This window comes from Palaemon carinicauda, chromosome 6 (assembly GCF_036898095.1).
Source record: "Palaemon carinicauda isolate YSFRI2023 chromosome 6, ASM3689809v2, whole genome shotgun sequence".
Taxonomy (NCBI): domain Eukaryota; kingdom Metazoa; phylum Arthropoda; class Malacostraca; order Decapoda; family Palaemonidae; genus Palaemon; species Palaemon carinicauda.
The window spans coordinates 90,287,307-90,308,013 of NC_090730.1; the positions used below are offsets into that span (position 1 = coordinate 90,287,307).

The following is a 20,707-nucleotide window of genomic DNA, read 5'->3' on the forward strand; positions in this document are numbered from 1 at the left end:
CTCGTTCACTCACACAGGTAGGTTGAGTAACCACTTAGCTTTCCTGGCTCGGTAGAGGTGGTCATACTGCCCGCTCTCTCCCGTTTATTAGCTTTGATAATTACTTTTTCTTTCTTTTCCGTTTGTGTGCGTTTGAGTACAGTGGCCCATGCATGCGTGTCCAGGTCCCGAAGGCTGCGCTTGCGGTACCTTCATGTTCGCCCTTGAGACGGACCTCTACCTGCTGTGTACGACTTGTCGGGGTCGCCGGTGTTCATCGGACAATACCTGTGTAGATTGTAGGGAGTGGTCGGTCTCCCAATGGGAGAGGTTTAGGTGACGGAAGAAGTAGTAGTTCGTGCGTGATTCTTCACCTTCGGGGTCTTCTTTAAAGTTGAAAAAACACCAGTTTTCTTCTTCTACCCCCCAAACTCTTCCCGAAGCTGGTCCTCCGCTGGTTCTTTCCAAAGAATCGCCGCGTAGCAGCGCAGCCCTTGTTACTCCAGGTCAACCTTGCAGTGGCGGGGACGGTGTTGACTTCCCTAGTGAGTCGGCACCACCCCTTCCCGCACTGGTCACCTGTGATATATCGGATCTGTTATCGTTTTGGCCATCACTGGCCGTTAGTGGCCTCCCCTCCGAGGTTCTCTTCGACATACTTGAGAGGGGAGCGGAGTGAAGACTTTTGTTTCCTTCCTTCGCGGTGGTTCCTCCTCGTGTGGGCGCACGTGCTGTGGCCCGTCACTCGGATTTTTCGTTGCCGATTACTAACTTTGAGGATGTTGCTGATCCCTTAGGGGCAGGGCAGCTCATTTTCCTAGTGTTTCCCCTGTGGGGGAACACATCTCTTATTTTCGAGAGAGCCACCAAAGGGCAACGGCACATCGGAGACACTTTTGCTTCTCCTCCAAGGGTGGAGTTAGGTGTTGTTGAGCCTTGTTCTCTTGCAGGTGAAAAAGTCTCCTCCCCCGGGGGAGACAGCCTTCGAACTGACGCAGGCTACCACTTGGGAAGACCCCGTTGGACGTTCCTCTCGGGAGGTTTGCCGTTTGGAGAATTTTGTGACCCCCTCTCCATCCTCGACATACTTCTAGAACCTTTAGGAGACGTCTTTTTAAACCTCAGGGTTCCAGTCACAATGACTCTTCCTGGTCTCGTTACCAACACGCTGTTGTTCTGTGTGAGCAGGAGCCTTCGGACTCTCGTCGCCGAGAATATGTGAGCTCTCGCAACCCGGGACCTTCGGGTTCCCGTCGCGTTGAGCCATCAGCCTCTCGGGACTCCGGAGGACCTTTGGGTCCTTGCCACGTTGAACTTTTGGATTCTCGTGGCACGGAACCCCCCGTTGCAGTTGCGCTCTTTCGGGATCTTGCAACATGGGTAACGTTGTACCGGTTGGCATTCTTTACCCCAGTCACCCTAAAGCGCTGGTTTCACGTGACAGGGAGGTGTTGGTCTCCCATTGTTCTGCTCCCATGGAACTTTGCTACCCAGGTTACGCTGAGGAGACCTATCCGGGGTGCACAATGGTGGCAGGCGCACTTCCACAGGTGCAGGTTTGGGGACAGGTCAAGGAGGAGTGCGTGAATACGCTCTGTCAGGTCCAGGCAAACGGTTGGGGGCAGCCATGGCAACCCTGTCGATATACGAGCCGTGTCATGACTTTCCCACATGACTGATGGCCAAATCCTCTGCCTTCTGGCTTCGCTGACGGGATGCCTTGTCGAGAACAATCAACAGGTGTAGAACTTCCTGCCAAGTGGCCTGATGGCCAGCGGAGGCATTAATGATGGCCAGAAACTGTTCCAACCAACTTGCAGCTCCGGTCCAAACTACGGCAACAATAAGCCGACCTGTATAGGGAGGCCAACCGGACGGCGTACATCTAAAGCAGTTCGCCCTCACCACAGGTGGCACTGCTAAATCGTGCCTTCCTATCCGCATCACGCCTCTCTCGGGCTTCTCGGCACCAGTCGAGGAGGCGTTCCTTCGTGTCAGGGTATGAGATCTCGGGACTCCCTATGGCCGAGAACGCCTCCTTGATTTCCCCCTTTAGGAATCTTTCGAGTTCAACGGTCCACCGGCCAGAGCTTCAAGCGGTATATTTACTCGCGCAGTAGGCCTCAAAATCCCTCAGGAATCAGGCAAAGCTCTGGCCAGTTTCTGTCTGGAAGATTCCAGGCTTGGGGTTCCTCCTGGAGTCGAGGACCTTGAGCAGATCAGACAGACTGTGTTCTGTCTGGAGAGACTGGACGTGGTCGGTCGAGACAGTGTCGTCTGAGGTGACACTGAGACAGGATCTGGAAGTGTCACCAGAAGTCTCGCTACCAGAATCGTCGCTGGTTGTCTCCTGGGACATGGTCAAAATTTCGGGTAATGCTGGTCTGGCCTTTTCCTTGGCCTGGCGTCTTTGCTTTGGAATGGCCCCTGTCTGGGCAAGAACTGCCTCACCTGTAGCTGCTGGAGCCTTTTCTGGCCTACTGACTTCGGCCGGGTTGTCCAGGAACTGCTCCCCTAGTCTACAGACTGCAGTCTCTGGCAGATTAACGGGGTTAGTTGCCGGAACAGGCGAGAAAGCAAGCGGTCTACTCAGAGCATGAGATTCCCAGTAGCTTGGTACAGGGGGAGAGTAACGGTGTGAACCCTGGAGGGTGCTGAAGACCTCCACTCACTGGCTCTACTCCAGTTACTGGGATTGCCAGACCATTGATATTTGGCCAAGCGGGACATGTAAAAGGAGCACTGGTGGTCACTGTGGTTGTGACCCCAGTGGCAATGTGGCTTGTTGGTGACGGCTCAATGCTCTTCAGGGCCGCCACTTGAAATGTCAGGAACTTGACCTGAGTTGCCAGGTCACTAACAATCTTGACAAGACTCCACATCACGGCTAAGGCTCTTGTTAGCCTTTTGGCTTTTACCTGATGACGATGCCATGCCTAAAGGTTTGTGTTTCCCGGGTCTGGGCACCAAAAATTATGTAGTGGTTTGCGGACTGTGGCCAGAGGTAGCACCCAAACTGCCTAGTGTCCTTTATGCCGACCACACCCCAACGTTCAGTACACAAAAAAATATACAACAGTGGAATACCCAAAAATCTGGGTAAAAGGCAAACAATCAAGGATGAACTGTGCACTGGGCACTACCCCTTGATTTTATACTGGGCAAGGGGACCTCCTTATCTTCCCTTGCCTTGAGCTTGCTGAATAAACGTTTAGCATGACCGCTGATGCATTTCTGGGAAAATGAGCAGTATATGTGAATAGCTCTTATTTTCTTTAGGTAAGATAGCTTCAAGCTTAAGTAAAGTGTCCGAACATTAGGTGAAATGGAAAATTTTTTAATACTGACAATAGGAACAGTGTGAGAGAAAAAAATTATGATAAATGATTTATTAGAAAGAGATTTAATAAAAAAAAAAAAAAAAAACTATTAGGATTACATTAACATTGTTTTGTCAAATTCAAATAAGAAATTAAAGGAAAAATTAGTACCCCTTTACACTCCAGCCTCACTATAACAAGATAAAAGAAATTGTGAATAACAAAAAAAAAAAAAAGAACTATTCACATGCTGGACACACTTATGGGTTCCAGATGCAATTATAAACAAAGGCACACCCTAGCCGGGTATGTTTTGGATACTTTCAAATACAAGTAGCTTGCCTCACGATCAAAGGGATTTTAAAACAAGGTTGCAATTCATGCGGCAAAACTAGAAGATCTTGGCAAACTTGCTTTTAACAGTCTTCTCCACGCTGACTAGCAACATAATCAGTTGCAGGATCATGCAATATTATTCCAGACTTATGACAGGAAAAACTTCAAGCTTAAAGGAGAACCCCGCAACATACTGGTTCATTATCTGCATGAACAGTCAACTGGGTTTGGGCATTGACAACACAAAAGTTTGACTGCCACTGAAAACTTTTCTATGTCACTTAATGTTCACTTCAAACTTGACTCCCTACTGCGAGTACCTACTGGGAGTAGGGCCCTGCTGTCAGTACCTGTTGAAAATAATAACAGATTAAGGCACTTTTTTTGGGGGGGACACTTGAGAGCTATAACAAATATGTAAAAAATTAAATATTTTTTCATAAACACAAACCATCAATTATTTGTGTCTGTTGTCTCGGTGGACTCCCTTCCCGTCCGCGTACTAGGTGCTCCTCTCGAGGGACTTTTTTGTTAGATATAGATAATTTGTCTTTTCTCAATTAGCGATGCCATTCTTCTCCGTTCGGCTAAGATAGCCAACTTAGAAGAGCAGTGCCTTTCGTTTCTGGGGAATCTTCTGTCATGGGCCATCACTTACCTGTTCTCCTGTGCCTGTGGCAGCTCCTGATTGACATGCTTATTTCGAAGAACTAGCTTCGGCTGCATTTTCTCAGGTAGCACTCGATGCAGACCTTCAACTTGAACAAGGCTTGTTGATGGGAAGCAAAGAGCGCTGCTCGGAGGTCCGCCTTCAGGGTTGGACTACTTTCCCTTTCGAGGGAAAGTTTTCCTCCCCAGGTGTTGGGCTGTTCCTCCCTTCCGTTCGCGAGAGAGACTACCCATAGAGACACCTCTTCAGAGTCCTTCCAGAGATCTTCATGCTGAGCAGTCTTCCTTGCGGGGGATCATCAGGGTTATCGGCGAACTCGCTGAGCTCGTGGTCCTCCTTGTTGCCTCTTGACATGCTCTTTCACCTTTGTCAATGAATCGTGTTAGACTCGTCGTCAAATTCTGCTGTACAATCCCCTTAGGAGGATCGTTCAAGGACCTTGTGATATCGTCAGCCTGACGAGCCTCGTCAGTCTCGCCGTTCATCTGGTGGTTACAGACCTTCGCCTGTCTCACCGGACTCTCCTTGGACTCGCTATTTGCCCTCCTTGCGTCGCTTCGCTTGTCCAACACTCATCTCCGACCTCTTACCACCGAACTGCTGCTTGTGGCTCACCGTTGCCGATTGCTAGCTCGCCAATTGACAATCATCAGCAGCTTGCTGATCGTCGATCTCCAGCTCACCGATCACCAATCGTCAGCTTGTCGATCGCCAATCACCAAACAGCTTGCCGATCTCCGATTGCCAGTTTACCGATCCCAGATTGCTAGCGTGTCTTTCTCCGATTGTCGACCTCCAATCTTGCCAAAAGCAATATATAATCTTAGCATGGTATAAAAAGAAGTCTTATATTTTCCTTCTTAAAAGGTGGTTATTTTGTAATGTAAATGAATTCTTGATATAACTAATATGATTTAGCGTGCTGCACTCATACTTACTTTTTAAATACACAGAAAATATTTAAGAATATAAAAATTTTCCTTATAAAGAGACAAAAAAATATAAACTTCATTCTCCTGGCAAAGCATATAGTCACATTAGAAAGGCCTACATAACTACGTTGAATGTGAATATATGGATCAATACCAAATAAAGAAAACTGAATATAAACCATTACAAGAGGAATATGCTCAGGCTAAGTAAGTGGAATTTTTAACTAGAATAGCTCTTACATATGTTGTCAAAACTAAGAACGGCAACTTAAATTCTGTGATCAATATGGAAAAATAAGTTTGCAAAATAAGTAAGGAAAATTAAAAACTTTTAAAAGCTAAACTATGCCCATGCTGTCGTGAAACAACTACATACTGCGAGTGTGACAAACTAAAGGTAAACCACAACCAGAGAAGAAAAAGTGAGGTACATTTTGTTACGTTAACTCTGCTAAGAATAACTAGTAACAGAATTGGATGTTCACTAATTTTACTTCACTTATAGGTTGATTGTATTTAACATGAAGGTTGAGAAGGATGCCGGATTGGTCTGGTCTACGAGTGTGCAGAAAAGAACATCTTAACATGTTCACCGACAAGTTCAAGAAATGGTAGTCAGGTGCATACTAGCAACCAGGTAGCTTCGGTTCTAATATCTGGATTGGTTCTTGGCGTTATGTCATTGATGTGTTTGACGTATTTCAGCATAAAGGGTTGTGTGACAGATCCAATAGAACCTGAATCTGTAGTTGTTTCGTAACTGGAATACAAACATACACTATTTATAGGGGTATTATACAGTATATGAAAACATTCTTAATATTTTTGTATATACAGTGGAACCTCTACACACGAACGTATCTACATCCGAATTTTCCAACATCCGAAGTAAAATTCGAGCAAATTTTTTACTCTACACCCAAATTTTATTTCGACACACGAAGTAAGCAATTTTCGTCGTACGGTTGTATCCGAATTTTTCGACGCGAAGTACAATTCGAACACGTTCCGACTGTACACTCGAATGTTTTTTTCGACACCCGAAGTAAACAATACTCGTACGCGTAGTCCGTGCTCATAGCGCCTGAAGTGTTTTTTATTTCCGCCGATAGAAGGCAGCACATCGACCTCGGAGAGACCCTCAATTAGCGGGTCTTGGGTCAGTCCTCTGTTCTCGTCGGCTTCTTGCGGTTGTGCTCTGTGCGTTCTGCTATTAACTCTGTTTTAATCGGGATTTTTTACGTGCCTCCTTTAACGCTAATTTACGTAAAGTATGGGTCCTAAAAGGATTAGTTTTGCAAGTGGTAGTGGTAGTGGTGAGAAAAGGAAGAAGGAAATGCATTCTTTAGAAATTAAGCAGGAAATTATTGAAAAACATGAGCGTGGCGTCCGCGTGAGTGAACTTGCTAAACGGTATGGCCGTAATACAGTAGGGTCCCGAATTATGCGTGTTCGAATTATACGATTCCCCTTTTATGCGACCTCTATTTTTCAAAAATAAATTTTCTGTATCTGCGAAACTGTTCAAAGTCTGCGAGTCAAGCACTATAAAATGTATCAAATCTAATGTCTTTCTAAGCATATTGGTAGCCCTAAATACGGTGATTTTTAATAAATTTTACAAAACAATATTAACATTACATCTTATTAACATAATTTCATAATGAATAGCCTATTTAAGGATAAAATTCCACATCAACAATGAAATCAACTGTTAACTGTGAGAGTCCAGCTGACAAAATGTAAACAGAATTGTGGTTACGTTCTCGGCAATCATCTTTCTCCAACCTTACGATAATTGTAATGGTAGTGTTATGATGATATATTAAAGCATTATTTTTGTTTAGTACAGTATATATAAAAGCCTTATTTTTCCCTCCGGGCGTTCAAGGTTTTCACGAGTAGACTGGGTTCGTTTATCGGCAGTGAATAGCCTAAAATACGGTAACGAGTCGGCAACATTTTGTCATATTTTAAACAGTACACATTTGATTTGCAAAGATTAGTTTTGTAGAGTAGACGGTAAAATAAAAATCTCTCTCTCTCTCTCTCTCTCTCTCTCTCTCTCTCTCTCTCTCTCTCTCTCTCTCTCTCTCTCTCTCTCTCTCTCTCAAATTTCTGCCATCAAATCTCTCTCTCTCTCTCTCTCTCTCTCTCTCTCTCTCTCTCTCTCTCCGTAAGAAATGAAACCCTAGTTAACATATGGCAACTTGAGTTTAAGAATGAAATTAACATGACAATTGTTAGTTGTGGCGATCAATTCCTCGCTTCAGGAGGTACACGAAACAAAAACACGGCACTCGATTACAACAGCTGATTCTCTCTCTCTCTCTCTCTCTCTCTCTCTCTCTCTCTCTCTCTCTCTCTCTCTCTCTCTCTCTCTCTCTCTCTCTCGTGTTATACAATACTTACAAATAGATGAAGAAACCAAAATCGGTTTTCTGAAAGTGTCAATTAAATACAAAACAAAAAAAATTATACCGTGTATACATCTATTTCAATCATAGCTTAAAATACGGTATCCGATTTCGTCAGCAAACCACTATTTTTTAGGAAACGCCATTCTATTCCAGAAAATTTTTACTCTTTAAATAGTCAATTGCGCTATAATAAAACATGTACTTGGGTTTTTAAATTTCGGGTGTGTTTTAAAAATCGAGTATTGCTGACTTCTTTTTGTTTTACTTTTGGCTGTGATTAGATCAGCTGATGTCTAGCTTCCGCTCTCACGAATATGCGCGTACGAATACGTTAACAAAGAATTGTTTACACCATTTCTTAATTTATTAAAACCATCAATACAGTTAATATTACATAAGGACCAATGTGTTATAAACTATATTGTTTAGTAAACAATCTCTCTTTCTCTCTCTCTCTCTCTCTCTCTCTCTCTCTCTGTCACATCGAACGTAATAGCGGTAACCTAATATTTCGATGACTTTAAAAATAGGCCTAGTACTTTCTTCTTTTACCACTTTTTGCATATGGTTTTCCTAACTGAAGTTAGGAAAAGTATTTTGGATATGGAAAGGACAATTATCTTTCGTAACTGTTTAGAATTATCGTAAATTATCATTCTGTCATTAGCGGCAGTTTGCTATTGTGGATTAAACGCATAAGGAAAAAAAAAAGGTTTCCAGCTTTGCTACGAATTTAGGAATTTATATGGATACGGTAAGTAAAATATATGTAATAACAATGTTTACTAAATGTTTGTAATATCATTAGTTATCACTTTGATCATGTGTGTTTAATGCGTTCGTTTGTTTATTATGATCGAAGATGGAGCGTAAACAAATAGGTTTCCGTTTCAGGCGGCGTCATAAAGAAAAATATTATATAAATGGCATTCACTTCATTTATTTGGAAGTTCTTAGAAAAAAAATTAAGTAGAGCATTGGTAATAACAAAATCAACATATAATCAATATTGGTAAGATTGCTGTGGATGCAAAAACTAACCTATACACAGATGTGTAAATGCGTCTGTTTCTTCGTTATGATCAGAGATAAACGTAAACAAAACATTGGTTGTCGTTTTCTATTGTGCTTTTTGGCATGTTTAGGAAACGCATGATATAAAATCTCCTTCATTTTGATAATTTTGGATTTTCAATCATCCAACAAAAGCTAGTCTATAGAGTGATGGTTTTGCTATTCACCAGTTGTCTTAAACAATAGATATGACAAACATTAAAATTTCTGTATTTTGGGTCGTGTTATAACGGGAAATATACAGTGTTTACACCCATCCTGGTTGTAATTTTAACCATTTTTCAAGTTATTAGAACTTTAAAGTATATTAAATGTTTGATTTATTTACAAGAACAATTTGATATTATAAAGAAATACAGTACAGTACAAAGAAAGTAATGGAAAAGGGTAGTAAACACGTTTGAATAAGCAAGTTGCCGGTTGCCATGGCCAAATGTAATTATTTCTGTTAGTTGTGTTTCGAAATCTGCGATTTTCCATTTATACGAGGTCATTCATCGACCAAATTCTCGCATAATTCGGTACCCTACTGTATGTCGACAATCTCGACAATCCTTAAAAGGAAGCTATTAAAGCAGTGAAACCTTCTAAGGGGATCACTATAATTTCCAAACGCCGTACCCCTATCATAGAAGAGATGGAACGACCTCTACTAGTGTAGATTAAGGAGAGAGAGATCGTTGGCGACACCATCACCGAGACCGTTATCTGCGAGAAGGCGCACACCATCTTTAAGGACTTGAAGGAGGAGAGCTCTGGGGGTGATGCTGGGGAGAGTTCAACCGAGCCTTCCTCAGATGATTTCAAGGCATCTCGTGGCTGGTTCGAGAAATTTAAGAAACGGTCCGGGATTCATTCAGTTGTTCGCCACGGAGAGGCTGCTAGTGCGGACACAAAGGCTGCAGCTGACTTTGTCAAGAACTTCGTAAAGATCGTGCAGGAAGAAGGCTTCCTAGAGCAGCAGGTGTTTAATTGTGATGAAACCGGGCTGTTTTGGAAGAAGATGCCGAGTCGAACCTACATCACTGCCGAAGAGAAGAAATTGCCTGGGCATAAGCCAATGAAGGATCGGTTGACTCTTGCCCTATGTGCCAACGCTAGCGGGGACTTTAAAGTCAAGCTCTTACTGGTTTACCATTCAGAGAACCCTAGGGCCTTTAAAGCACACAACGTCGATAAGGATCAGCTTCATCTTTTCTGGTGATCCAACTCGAAGGCCTGGATCACTAGGCAATTCTTTGTGCAATGGGTAAACCAAGTTTTCGGCCCTTCTGTGAAGAAGTATCTTCATGAACAGAAATTGCCTTTAAAGTGCCTGCTATGCCTTGACAATGCACCCGCTCACCCCCCCCAGGACTTGAAGATGATATCTTCAATGAATTCAAGTTCATAAAGGTGCTGTATCTTCCACCGAATACCACCTCTATCCTCCAGCCCATGGACCAGCAAGTCATCTCTAATTTTAAGAAGCTGTACACCAACCACTTATTTAAGCAGTGCTTTAATGTCACGCAAAACACAAACTTAACTTTGCGTGAATTTTGGAGGGGCCACTTCAACATCGTGCACTGCTTGAAGATCATAGATCAGGCTTGGGTGGGATTAACTCGACGGACCCTCAATTCTGCCTGGAAGAAGCTGTGGCCTGATGCAGTTTCTCCCCGAGATTTCGAGGGTTTTGACCCCGAACCTGATCCCGTGGTCGGTGCAGCGGAAGCCGTAGAGGAAATCGTCTCCCTTGGCAAGTCCATGGGTCTGGAGGTCAACGCAGATGACGTTACGGAACTCGTCACCGAACATCACGACGAACTTACCACGGATGAGCTCAAGGAACTCCATGCTATGTCGAGCACATGAGTGATGACGAGGAAGGGAGCGAGGAGGTAGAACACGTGTTAGGGTCGGCGCAAATAAAAGAGGTGTGAGGAAAATATCAAGACATGGTCGACTTCATCGACAAATACCATCCAAAGAAATTGCAGGTTTGTCGTGTAGTTTCTCAATTCGATGATGTTTGCCTAACTCACTTTCGAAACATTCTGAAAAGCCGTACCAAGCAATTATCTATCGATGCTTTCTTTAAAAAAACTGCGAAGCGAACTCGCAATGAAGAGGATGTAAGTGAATCGAAGAAAACGGCAAAGAGTGAAGCGGAAGAAAGTGAAACACAGAAAACGGAAAAGAGTGAAGCAAAAGAAATTCAGTCAATTTTAAATGTATAGAGTGATAGTGATTAAAATTACGTAATCATCAAAAAGAAAAAAAGAAAATGTAAAAAAAAATATATAAAATATAAAAATAAAAAAAAAATAAGCTAAGTTATGTTAAAGTTCACTTAGTGTAAGTTAGAATAAGTTACGGTAGTGTACGTTTATCGTAGTTAACCTCTCTACCTCCTCGCCGCCCGTCCGTCTCCTCTCTGCGTAGCAAGACTAACAACACCTGCGCTGGAGTTTCTAAGGTAAAGGGACGCTAAAAACCCGTTTCTTATTTATCATTTTTTGCTAATTCTTCTTATTTACATGTCTATTCTTCTTATTTACATGTCTATTATCTAATTTAGTGTTCATTATTCTCATGGGAAAATTATGTGTAGTAGTTTATTAAGAAGTTATCATAGGTTTTTGGGCTCAACCACGGATTAATCCTATTTCAATGTATTCTTATGGGAAAATTCGTTTCTACATCCGAACATTTTCTACATCCGAAGTTGGTTCTGGAACGGATTAAATTCGTATGTAGAGGTTCCACTGTATGTTGTAAGCTTTCTTTACAGTGTATGTTGCTTTGTGTGTGACACCGTAGTACGGCAGTTTCTCAAGGACGGAAAGCTTTCCCTTCCGACCTTTCTCCCTTGGACATCGGTCATCCCGTTGGCGGATGGCCTTATGTGTAACTTTGCATCGTTTGGATACACCTCCATTCAGCTGTTATTGGGGCCTTCCCCTTTATGTGTTCTTAGAAGAAATCTGCGGGGGGAAGGGAGTGCAACCCTTTCGGAGCTTGACTTCGGTCTTGCTCTTTCTCAAGGTCATCACCGCTCACTCGTGGGCGGCCGGAAGAATACTCTTCTGGGGTAACACCTTTCCTGTTCGCGGATTTGTTTGTGCTTCCGAATGGTTTTCTTCATTAATTAAGTAAAATTATAACTGTTGTAATTAAAATTTTCAGCTTCCTCTTCGCAGGGAACCCCCTTTCCGCCGAAGGGTTGAATGATTGTCCTGAGTAGTTAATTTTCTCAAGTGAATTAATTAATTTTAATTCTTGTTTTGTTACAGTTTTTTACGCTTCCGCTCTTCTGTCGATGTCGACCGGGGAAAGGAGTACACTGTCCTTACTTTGTGTCTGTATCATGTAATTGTGAAGCTGCTCCTGGTCACTAGTATAGGAGCATTGAAGAAACGGTTTCAAATTTTGCAACAAGAAAGGAAGAGTCATACAATTCTCCATTTACTGAAAAGGAATTTGATTCTGCACTTGCTACGTGTAACGATACAGCCCCTGGACCCGATGGAATTCCATATGCAATGATTAAACACGTACCTTTTAATACAAAGTTATTTATTTTAAGCATTAATAATAGAATATAGCATGATCATAGTTATCCAAGTGTTTGGGAACTAGCCATTATTTTAGCCTTTTCAAAACCCGGTAAGGACAAGTTTTTAGCAGCAAATTATAGGCCTATTGCATTGACATCTTGTTTCTGTAAAATCATGGAGAAGATGGTCAATGTAAGACCAATATGGTACCTTGAAAAGAAAGGTATTTTATCACCAATTCAATGTGGATTCAGAAAAATGCACTCAACGACTGATGTATTGATACGACTTGAGTCCTCTATTTGTGAAGCCTTTGCTTCCAAACAGCACCATGTGACAGTCTTTTTTTTTTTACCTTGAAAAGGCATATGATACCATATGGAGATATGGTATACATAAAATAATTCATGAGTTTGGATTAAGAGGAGAGCTACCACTATTTATTCTGTCATTTCTTTCACATAGGGTTTTTCAAGTATGCTCTACCTTGAAATTTTCATTATTTCCTGGAAAAATTTTGACTTTCTGTTTTTGTCTCCTTTTTATAGTATCCCAAGTATCATTTGATATCCATGGCCTTCTCCTTGTAACTGCGTGTCCCAAGACTTCACTACCAACTGCCTGATATATGTTCTTAATATCACACCATTCTTCATTAACTGTCTGTTCTTCGTATTTTAAAGTCTCTAAGACTGCAAATCCATTCTTACATCAATTGTAAATGTTTCTCTGTGCTCTTCTAAAATTTTAGTTGTATCAAACCTAGGTATTCCGTCTGTGTTTCTGTTAGGTGCTTTCAGTTTTAATTTCAGTGTGGCAATGAGGAGCTGGCGATCGCTACCAATATCTGCACCTCTATAGCTTCTTACATTGCTCTGTGTCCTCCTTCTCTCTTTATTAATGGCATTGTGATCTATGTGATTTTTATAATTGCCACATGGTGAAGTCCATGTATAATTGTGGAAGTTCTTGTGTTGAAAAAGAGTACCTCCAATGACAAGATTGTTTGCTAAACAGAAACTTATGAAATGTGATCCATTTTCATTTGCAACTTTGCAGAGACGCTCGACACCCATCACATTCTCTATCCTTTGATTATATCTTCCAACTTTAGCATTGAAGCCGCCAATCACGATTTTCTTATCTCTCTCAGGGATCTCATCTATTGTCCTCTGCAGTTCTTCATAGCATTCATCTTTCCTTTCTTCAAGGGAATCATTTGTTGGGGCATAGCAAACTATTCATATTGGACTGCTTTGATTTAAACTTTACTAGTAACAATCTACTATTTACAGTTCTCCACAGGGTTAATGCCTTTTCTGCTCTTGGTGTCATCATCATTCCTACCTCTTCTCTTCCAACTCCATCTGATCTTCCTGAGTAGATATTTATATATTGCAGTCGTCTAAAGTTTCCTTACCAATCCCCTTACAACGTGTTTCACTTCCGGCCAAGATATCCAAACTATATTTCATAAATTCCCTCTCCACTTGCTGTAACTTCCCAACCTGATTCATGGTTCTAACATTCCAATTACCTATTTGCAATTTTTCTTTAGTATTTATAAACCGGGAGATTCTTAGCACCCTGCTAGGCCCGGGACTGCGGGCCATTCTGTCATCTCTTTCCATGACCGACTAAATCCATAGAGGATTCATTGGCTAGATACATTAAAGGATAGCCAGTTATCTAATTAAGACAAGTGACCCCTGCCAGTTTCCTTAACAATCCCCTTAAGTGTTTCACTTAGGGCCAAGATATCGAAATTATATTTCATAAATTCCCCCCTCCACTTGCTGTAGCTTCCCAACCTGATTCATGGTTTTAACATTCCAATTACCTGTTTGCAGTTTTTCTTTAGTATTTATAAACCGGGAGATACTTTGCACCCGGCTACGCTCTTTCTATGACTGACCAAATCCATAGAGGATTCATTGGCTAGATACATCTAAGGATAGCCAGTTCTTTGTAATGTGAAGTGCCTCTCTAACCAAGACAAGTGACCCCTGCCAGTCTATACTAATTCTAGTAAGATCAATCGTCACCCTGCTGCCAGTGACTTCAAGATTTAGGGGGTCATTTCCTCCACACCCAAAGCCCTCATTACTACACCAAGTTGCTTATCCGCTTACTTGAGCATAACCGTTGGCAAACATGGATTGTTAAGATGTACCGCCTAGCACGGTATTGTATAACAGTAAATTGATTTTATTTAGAATATAGAATGGTTTACTTTAATGTACATACGAAAAGACTATTTATCACGATAAAACATTGCATAGCCGTACATCTATATACGTCTCTCTCTCTCTCTCTCTCTCTCTCTCTCTCTCTCTCTCTCTCTCTCTCTCTCTCTCTCTCTCTCTCTCTCTCTCTCTCTCTCTCTCTCTCTCTTTTTCCTTTCTATGATGATTATGTATTTAAAGTGAATTTTATATCATTAAGTACATTTTTAAGTAAAATACACAGTAAACAAAGCTATTGTGTGTGCGAACGCATAATGCTATGACGTATGCACATCAAACACATAAGTGATTTATTTTTTTTTATTTTGGTAAATAGATAACAGGATCAACCACTAGGACTGATACTCCTAGTCCCCTTTTTGGGACATCCATCTACAGCCTGTCATGTCGGGGAATTGTGCTTCTGTGTAGCCAGGTACCGAAGGTTGTCACAGGTAGTTTTACCCTAAGGTCAACCTTCCCCTTCAGGATTGGCCCTGTCTCTGAAGGCTTTGGATAAATGGCTGATCCTAACAGTCTCGAGCTCCTCCGAGACATCTCCTTAAATCTACCACTATCTGAGGAAAGAGTAATCTAAAGAAAGACCCGATTGTCATATCCAATATGAGTATCTATAGACATGGTCTTTGGCCTGTAGAAACTTCCGCAGGTTTGACAAGACTGCATCAGTCTCCGTCGAATCCAACCTCTTCAGAAACAGGCAGATCCTAGGTCCTTTGGCATCAGGTATCTTCCTTCTCTGGTTCTTTATGAGATCAGATCAAGAGACTGTCCTGATAAGGAGGTTGCCAGACGAGAATCTCATCCAAGGAGTCTTATCTCGGTTTTCCTGGATTTAATGTTTCCTGTGGAATCATCAAAGAAAAGGGGTTGAGGCCAAATACGGTACCACACTTTCTCAGGACTACGATCAGAGCACAAATGGTACCATCTCTCAATCTCCTGGAAAGGCATCATCTTCCCTTGGGAAGATTTGCCCTTGGGGACGTCAGTGATTCGTCTGTTTTCCCGTTCACTGGACGCACTTCCTGTACGTACATTTGGTCCCCCTTCGTGGGATCATGGCTACGGATTTTGAATTGTATCCAATCCACCCCTTCTGCGGGAGACTTCCTCAACCAGCCTCTGTTCAGAGGCCTTCCTTTGGGAAACAGAGTGGATAACAATAAACAGGCATTGATGATCCTCCTGAGGGAGAAATACTGCTTTCACTTGTTAGGCTCCCTTTTTTGAGTGATTCCTACGAGGGAAAATTGCTTCTCCCCACCACCGAGCGGGTGTCGTCGGCAGTCTTATCTTAAGAAACTTGGCTAGCTCATCAAACTCGTTTCACCAGCAAGACTCATCTTGCCTAAAAGACACCTCACATCCACAACATTGGAGAACCCAATGGGGATCTCCTTTACAACTAGATGCTCCGTGGTGAAGATTTTGTAAAGATTCTCTCTCTTTTTAGGCCTCTATTCCAGTAATAGACCCTCAAAATTGCCATCGATAGGAATCCCGCTCCCAGATTTAGGCAATGGGATACCTTTGCTTGTTCCTTGAACATCACCTCCAGACCGGAAGTATATACGTTCTCCCTTGACTTCAATCATTGCCTACCTACCCGTAGTCGGGAAATGAAGCCTCTCTTCGGGACACTGGTTGCTTCCTTCGGTCCCAGGGACCCCCCCCCCCCCCCCCCCCCCCCCCCGGACGATCTAGGACCCCAAGACAGCAGATCTCCTGATCCCAGGGACAGATCTCTCCCAGTGTTGCCCTTGACCAAGAGAACAGGCAGACCCTATGGGTTGCCCTCAATGTCTCCTGCTCACGGTGAGGAACCAAGTAACACCCAACTATTTTCCAGACAGCTTGAACCTCAGTTCCAATCCCTCCGGACTGGAAATCCTTCGTATCAGGATCAATGGCTATTACGCCAGTGATTAACTTGAGGTTACAGTGAACCCTCGTTTATCACGGTAATTAGGTTCCAGACCCGACCGCGATAGGTGAAAATCCGCGAAGTAGTGACACCATATTTACGTATTATTTAACATGTATATTCAGACTTTTAAAACCTTCCCTTGTACGTAGTACTGTTAACAAACTACCCTTTAATGTACAGAACACTTAATGCATGTACTACAGTACCCTAAACTAAAACAGGCACAAATGTTAAAGGCGATTTTATATCATGCGTTTCCTAAACACACCAAAAAGCACGATAAAAAATGGCAACCAATGTTTTGTTTACGTTTATCTCTGATCATAATGAAGAAACAAACGCATTTACACATCTGTGTATAGGTTAGTTTTTGCATCGATTATATTGATTATTCAGTACAGTATGTTGATTTTGTTATTACCAGTGTTTTACTTAATTTTTCTTAGGGCTTCCAAATGAAATGTTTTTCTTTATGACGCCGCCTGAAAAGACGGCGTCATAAAGTACGCTCAGTAAACAAACGAAGGCATTTAACGCGCATGATGAAAGTGATAAATAATGATATTACAGTAAAAGCTTTTAGAACAGATGTTATTACAAATATTATTTACCGTATTTATATATAATCATACATACGTAGCAAAGCAGGAAAACAATTTACGAGAGAGAGAGAGAGAGAGAGAGAGAGAGAGAGAGAGAGAGAGAGAGAGAGAGAGAGAGAGAGAGAGAGAGAGAGAGTTGTTTTACGTACGTAAATGTAAATTTTAAACAAAAAAAATAGCCCCATTTCATATAAAATAGGTTATTACGAATATTTTACTTTATCATATTACAGAAGTCTGTATAATACTGTTGTTGTTATAGTCGTGGCGATGAAATTCTCACGAAACAAAAACACGGCATTGATTACAACAGCTGATTCATTCTCTCTCTCTCTCTCTCTCTCTCTCTCTCTCTCTCTCTCTCTCTCTCTCTCTTCGTGTTATACAATACTTACATATAGATGAAGAAACTAAAATTAGTTTTCTTAGTGTCAATTAAATACGAAACGAAAAAATTATGCCGAGTTTACATCCATTTCAATTGTTGCTAAAAATACGGCATCTGATTTCATCAGCAAACCACTATATTTTGGGAAACATTTTATTCTAGAAAATTGCTACTCTTTAAATAGTTAATTGCACATTAAGAAAGCGTGTACTTTTGTTTTTAAATTTCGGGTGTGTTTTAAAAATCGAGTATTGTTGACTTCTTTTTGTTTTACTTTTGGCTGTGATTAGATCAGCTGACGTCTAGCTGCCGCTCTTGAGAGTGTACGAATACACTAACAAAATATCGTTTATACCATTTCTTAACATATTCAAACCGTCTACAGTATACAGTTGATATTACATAAGCACCAATGTGTTATAACCTATAAAATTTTTTTGTTTGTTACATTTAAAACAACACACACACACACACACACACTCTCCTCTCTCTCTCTCTCTCTCTCTCTCTCTCTCTCTCTCTCTCTCTCTCTCTCTCTCTCTCTCTCTCTCTCTCTAACAAATGATATCTTTGTTGCTCCTCAAAGTTTCATTTATATTGAAAATCAATCATGATTCAATTTTCCTTACTTTCTCCAATCTCGCACCATCAGTCACATCGCAGTATTTTCGAAATTTCCGGAAAATCCGCGATATATGTATATACATGCGTTATGAAAAAAATCAGCGAAGTGGTGAATCCGCGATGGTCGAACCGCGAAGTAGCGAGGGCTCACTGTACGGGTGGCGGCATAAAGCGATCCCAAAATAATGACTCATACACTAACGGAACCTATTAATAATGCTAGCTATATTAACAGTAACCACATCAATAAAACGTAAATACCATCAAACGTAATATCATAAACCCGGAGAAGAAGAGGAGGCAAGGATAACTCGTGAGCGTATAAATCGGAAAACGGGAAATCCACCTCTCCTTACTCGAGCTTAAGAAAGAAAATGAGAGAAAGGGTAACTCGTAACTGTAGTAACAGAAAACGAGAACTCCATGCTCACGCTCTCATGGTTACATTATAAAGAACCAAAAGCACACAATAATATGGTATAAGAATAATGATAAAATTGTAATAACCAAGAACGAAGAATAACGACAGCGTAACAAATAAAAAGATATACAGTAGTCTAAAACGACCACCTTCCCGAGGCGTGTACGTAAACTATAACAAAGGCAAGAACGTTATTCTTCGTTCGTCCAAATTGGACTTGCTAGCAAAAAAATACCATAGTAAAAACAATAATAAAATATTGATAATAATAATGGTTATAAAATGTAAGTGATATAACCTAGATGACAGAGTACCAGATGGGCAATATTAACTTGAAATACTAGCGAAGCGAATGAATCCAGCATGGCTGCCATCACCGAGGAAGGTCAAGCCGCTTCCAAAATTAAAATCCACATTACTGGAAAGAGAACAAATGCCCGGTACTGAAAAAAGCTGTCAAAACAAACTATGGTACTTAACATTGGTAAAGGTGAAGCATCAGCGTCAGTCATGATGAATTAACAACAAACACTTGAAAAACACCGAGAACACAAAAAATACGACTATGCGGGCAAGTCCAAAACAGAAGGATGACCTAGAGGGCGTTCGTGTTGGGCGATGGTGGCGTGGTCCAAGTGTGGTTACTGGGGCCTTTGTTACGGCCCTTCCCTTTGCTGAAGGAATTATCTAAATGGAAGACAGCCTGTGAATAGTGGTTTTCACACGCCCCTGATGTATACACGACACCCACGAGGTGCTCGCGCGAGGGTAGTAACCTCTGCATTCCATGCTTTTATCTTTCTCTGGTATATTTGGAAGATTTATATCAGAAAAGTGTAAAGAAGGACTCTTTTCACCGGCCGTCACGGGTCGACCCAGAAATGTCTTTTTGTCACTTCGGCTAAAGAATGTAAGCAATGTTACAGTAAACCAGTCTGTTGTTGTCTAAATCCATGCATTCAGTAATGGCATAGCACATATGTTTATCAACACACATGCGGGAACTGGGTATTAAATTTTTTTCTTTTCTTTTATAAACAAAAAAACTTTTCACAACATGTGAGCCCAAGAGTGAAAAAGAAAAAATGTGTATGTACATAGGCACACTAGCAAACTGCAAGTTTGTATTTGTCCACTATGTGCAATGACTTGGGTAAGCAATTCTGTAAATTCTTAAGAATGCAGAAGTCAATCATATTATTTTCTAAAAAGTTGTTTACATCAGCAGAAAAAAACAAAAAACTAAGTTCCTCAACATAGTGAACAAAGTTGCTCTGACGTTGGCAGGATTCTTAGCCTTTCTAAATTTAAAACCTTACTGGTTGTAGGGATTGCTGCTAGCTACCTGCTAAGAAAAACAGAAAAACATATCTATTATTTGGAACATTTTTAGGTGGGCTTGAGGCTTTTTAAACAGACATAAAAAATTACTAAATGTTTCCACATATATCATTACAGTATTATAATGTGACCCACAGGAGCATGCAGACATTCCCCATTACCCTTGTGGTGGCTACATAATAAATTGTTCATAACACCTCGAGCTCCTTGATGAACAAGTAGCAGATGGCGAGGGTAGATAAGCCTGGGATGAGTGACAAAATAAGTGGCTCACTCTTTGTTTCATCTTCCTCCCCCCTCTGCGGGGTAACAGCTACTAAGGTACTCTGCAAAGGTGACCACTGTCAGCACGTATAACCGTTTCCCTTGTGTAACTTGATATAAATTAATAGTCGTACCCCTCGACATGAAAAAAATCTGCTTACAAAATTTTCATGCTACAAAAAGAGATGAGAAGAATTTTATGACTCGCATCACGAAAAATGTTTCATGCAATGAAAGGAGGTACGGTATGAGAGCTCGACCGTGTCCGAGACTGATTTTAAAATTCGCCCGCTGCCAGCCCGTAAATTTTCCGCCATCCTCCCGCGCTCCCATTGGTTATCTCCCTACTCAAATGCTAGTTACCGCCATAAGATCCTACTCTCCTGTTGGTCAGCATCTACTGTACTGTATCCCATCATGCATCTACGCATTGCCGTTTCTTTCTTTTCGTTTCAGCAACGGTATCGTACGCATTGACTTTGTGTTTGTGATTTCGCCTTCGTAAATATTGTACTGTATCGTGTTGCAATATTAAGTTACTTTATTATCCATGGGTCCCAAGAAAGTTGCTGATATGCAGAGAAAGAAGAGGATGATGCTTTGTATGGACATGAAGAT

General features: G+C 41.5%; 1 protein-coding gene across 1 annotated transcript in view; it reads left to right on the forward strand.

Moving 5' to 3' along the window:
* LOC137642595 (isovaleryl-CoA dehydrogenase, mitochondrial) overlaps window positions 1-20,707 on the forward strand; it is a 225,601-nt gene that overhangs the window by 96,203 nt on the left and 108,691 nt on the right. The gene's annotated exons all lie outside the window — the stretch shown is intronic.